Below are 4,510 nucleotides of genomic sequence, written 5' to 3'. Positions count from 1 at the left end.
GATGAGCTTGAACTGTTCAGAAGGCCCCCAGGCAGTGGGACCAGGACCTATCCTTGGTGCATGAGCTGGCTTTTTGGAACCTGGGGCCTATGCTGTGACACTTTGCTCAGCCTTGGTGCAGGGAGAAGGGGCCTGGACCTGCCTCAACTGAATCTACCAGGCTAGGCTGACTTCCCAGGAGAGAACTTGCCTTGGAGGAGGTGGTAATAGGGGGTGGATTAGCTTGGGGGAAGCCTGGGTGTTTGGAGAAGGGAGGACAGAGGAATTCGTGGCTGATATGTAAAATTAAATTAATTATGAAACAAAAATATTTATTAAAAATAAAATAAAATGACCATACAGGTATCTCTGAACTGAGAACTTGGCCAGAGGCAAGGGGGAAGAAACATTCAGTTCAGATTTCAAAATAAATTCAACAGAAGGATGGTGCTGGTTGTAAGAACAACTCAGGGCAAGCATTCATTCCAAGCCAGTTCCTCTTTATTCTCCTGTTCTACTTTATATAAGTGCATTTTACTTTCAGGTCACTTTTGAAGAAAGAGAAAGCAATACATTTTCATGGAGAAATGGAATCAGAGCTCACGTGATTTCATTTTGTTAGGATTATTACCACAAATTCACACAGGCCTACTGCTTTTCCTGCTCATCATCTCCATATTCTCTGTGGCCTTGCTTGGCAACTCAGCAATGATCCACCTCATTCATGTGGATCCCAAACTCCACACCCCCATGTACTTTCTGCTCAGTCAGCTCTCTCTCATGGACCTGATGCATATCTCTACCACTGTTTCCGAGCTGGCATTCAACTTCCTCTCTGGCCAGAAAAGCATTACCTTACTGGCTGTGGAGTGCAATCCTTTTTCTTTCTGAACATGGCAGGTTCTGAGGGCTTGTTCCTGGCCACCATGGCCTATGACTATTTTGTGGCCATCTGCCACCCTCTTCATTATCCTATTCCCATGAGCAAAATGATGTGTCTGGAGACGATCATAGGATCTTGGACACTGGGCTCTATTAACTCCTTATCACACACAGTCTATCTCCTTCACATTCCTTACTGCCATTCTAGGTCCATTAACCATTTCTTCTGGGATGTCCCTGCCATGTTGCCCCTGGCCTGTATGGACACTTGGGTTTATGAGTACATGGTATTTGTGAGTACAAGCCTGTTTCTTCTACTTCCTTTCCTTGGCATCACAGCTTCCTGTGGATGGGTCCTTTTTGCTGTCTTCCATATGCGCTCAAGGAAAGAAAAAGGCCTTCACCACATGTTCAACTCACTTAACTGTGGTGACATTTTACTATGCACCTTTGGTCTATACTTACCTTTGTCCCAGGAGTCTCCGTTCCTCCACAGAAGATAAGATTCTGGCTGTCTTCTACACTATCCTCACCTCTATGCTCAACCCTATCATCTACAGCCTGAGGAATAAGGAGGTCCTGGGGGCCATGACAAGAGTCTATGGGACATTCTCTTCCACAAAAACTTTGTCATTTCCTCTCTGCTCATATTTCAGTCCCTGGAGAATGACAGAGTAGTGTTGCCTTTTGGAAATGCAATGTGTCCCCCACACATGTCATACCTTTCTGGTGACTTATTACTGGTTAAGATTAAACAGTATGTTCATTATTGCACACTAGTACAATTATTCACATGTTTAATTCATAACGTTATAGTCAATTATATCAATAACAGAAATTGGGCAATTACTATTCTAACATAATATGACACATTATACCTTTTGAGTGTATAAATATTACTGTAAAATAATATTGTATGCTGATATTGATTTGTTTCTACAAAATTAACATAATAAATTGCTTTGATTATATGTTTTGCTTTCATTCTTTTCATTATTAAAATTTTACGTATATTGAATATTTAAAAAAGATTGTCAGAGTTTTTAATGATTATGATTTGTAAAAAAGATTCTGAGAATTGATCTATATCAAACTTTTAAAGTGACAATTAGTCTAATCTTTAAAACAACACTTGGGGTAAACTTCATTTACTCATTCAATAAATAGACTGTGAGTAGTCACTTACTGCATGCTAGCCCATTACCTAACCAATGAGGTTACAGTGGTAAGTAGACAAACACCTACTGGAGTTGAAGTATACATAAATTACAATAAATGAGACAGGCACACAGATAGACGTATAGTAGTTAGAGGACAAAAAGCAATTTTTCTGGACTGTAGGGGAAGATGGAAGGAACTTAAATGAGCATGACCAAGTGGGAGAAGCTGAGAGCATGGCATATAAGGAAAATCGAAGGAAATATAAGAAAAGCCTTGTTCAGTCTTGATGCATTGGGGAGGGGCTCAGTACTGCCTCAACTGAATGTGCCAGGCTCTGCTGACTCCCCATGGGAGGAGCCTTTACACTTTTGGAGGAGGGAATGGGGAGGGTGGGTTGAGGGAAAACCTGGGGAAGAAGCAGAATGAGGGATGAGACAGGGATCTATGTTTGGCATGCAAAATGAATTAAAAAAAATGTCTTTGAAAAAGACTTAAAAAAAAGAGAAGAAAAGCCAGACAAAAAAGATTCAAGAACAGGAAGATGCTGGTGTTTAGTTTCACTTTCCTGCAGGGACAGGGACAGAAAAATCCAAGTTCAAGTCAGAGATGAAACAGGAGCCAGATCTATCTGTGTCAGGAGACACTGGCAGGTACTGTGAATGGAACTGGAGGCAAGTGGGTTCTTGGTGAGGAACAGCAGTCTGACTTCTGTGTGGATGAATTCCTCTAACCACAGGCCAAGGAAATGGGCTTCCCTCACATTTGCCAGCTGTGATAATTGTATATGTATAACACTGCTTTCCATGTAAGTAGAAATGGGATCCAACTAGGTAAATGATTGTGATACTGAGAAATGTCTGCCTATGGCCTTGAGTATAAACCCATCACAATAAAATATATTCATCATGAATGTTAGCCCAAAAGAGAATTTGTTTTGTAAGTTAAACATGATTATCTATTTTCAACACATGTCACAGTCTTACTTATTCTTTTCTCCTTTCTCCTTAATAACAGAATGCTAGCTGTGAGTATGCCCACTGTGTCTTTGTAGAGTGGGTTCATTTACCTTGTGATACAGCAGCAGTAACAACAGTTGTAAACACATGCAGCAGAAGCAGCTTCAGCAGAGGCTGGAGCCTCTGGAGAGGAAGCAGAAGCAAGAGAAGCAGAAACAGCAGAAGCAGGAGCAACAGCAACAGATGTGGAAGTGGAAACAGAGTCAGAAGCAACAGTTGAAGTGTTTCTGTGACCAGAGTTCTCTAGTGTGACCTCTGTTACCTGGAGTCTGTACTTACTGTCTTCTTGAGCCTTTAAGGACAATTTGAGATGTGTTATTTTTCATAAAAGGGAATGTTACACTTTCATTCATTTTATAACTTGTCAATGCCATGGTCTTGATTTTAGTCCACAAACATCTGTGTATTCCTTTCAATTTTATTATTAAAGATCACTAACATTTTTTAACCTCTGCTTCATTTCTACTTGAGTAAAAGACCCATGGTTTCATAAATCTAAAAAAGCAGGTATGACCAACTGGCTCTAAAAAAATCTGCACTTTGTTATCTAACACATTCATTTCCAGCATGATGGGAAGACGTATACAGAAAAGGTCAAAATGTGTCCTCTCTAGTCTGCATGACCTGGTTGTTTAACAGCCAGATTGAGAGAATGTGACAATGAAGGGTTTCTAGAAGGAAAGGAACTTCTCTCTTCTGCACTCCATTTACCCTTTCCCATAGCCTTTAACAACTGCCCATTGGGATCCTGGGATAGCAAGAGTGAAGGTGAACTCAAAATGCATGAACAAAGTGTGCCACCAGCTGCTGAACTGCAAGTATGGATTCTGCAGATGCCTTCTGGCTTCTCCCTCCTTTTCCGTGACTGTTCAACCTGTGAGATGTAGACTAATGGCCTGCTCCAGCAACATCGTCTACTTTGAGTAGGAATATTGTAAATAAAGCCTCAAGAATTCATTCAAAGCTCTGAAATGGTGCTACCCATCCATTTATATCACAAAACAGTTGATAAAATTTCCACAAGGCTGACTCACATAGGTTACCCAAAAACCCATTCTACCTGCTAAATTGAAGAGGTGTGTTCTCGGGTCTTAGAGAGATCACTTGGGATTTAAGATTCCTTGAATTCGGTTCCTGACACCCAGCAGGGGGCTCATATCTGTCTAAAACTCAGTCCTAGATCCAGTTCTTTCTTCTGTCCTCAGTGAATACTAGGCTTGCACAGGGTGCACAGACATATATACAGGGAAATCATTCACACACAAGCATGCACCACAGTAAAATCAAGTGGGAGTTTTACAAACTGATTCAATGCTACTTGTTAGATGAGCAGTCTCATTTTCTTTTACATAATGTCTCTAGATTTTTGTTAGTATTCACAACTCAGTCAACGCCAGAATTCAGGATCCTATTTTGGCATCAAATACCACATTTGCTCATTTTATATGCTACCTAAAGTTTAAAACAAATAC

At 40.6% G+C, this 4,510-nt stretch overlaps 1 pseudogene; it reads left to right on the top strand.

Annotated features, from left to right (window-relative positions):
• Nucleotides 1-451: 451 nt before the first annotated feature.
• LOC128106990 (olfactory receptor 2L13-like) lies at nt 452-1,539 on the top strand (annotated as a pseudogene).
• Nucleotides 1,540-4,510: the final 2,971 nt, after the last annotated feature.

The sequence above is a fragment of the Peromyscus californicus genome, unplaced genomic scaffold (genome assembly GCF_007827085.1).
Source record: "Peromyscus californicus insignis strain IS unplaced genomic scaffold, ASM782708v3 Scaffold_12__1_contigs__length_115047231, whole genome shotgun sequence".
Taxonomy (NCBI): Eukaryota; Metazoa; Chordata; class Mammalia; order Rodentia; family Cricetidae; genus Peromyscus; species Peromyscus californicus.
This window is presented reverse-complemented; position numbering and strand designations above follow the sequence as displayed.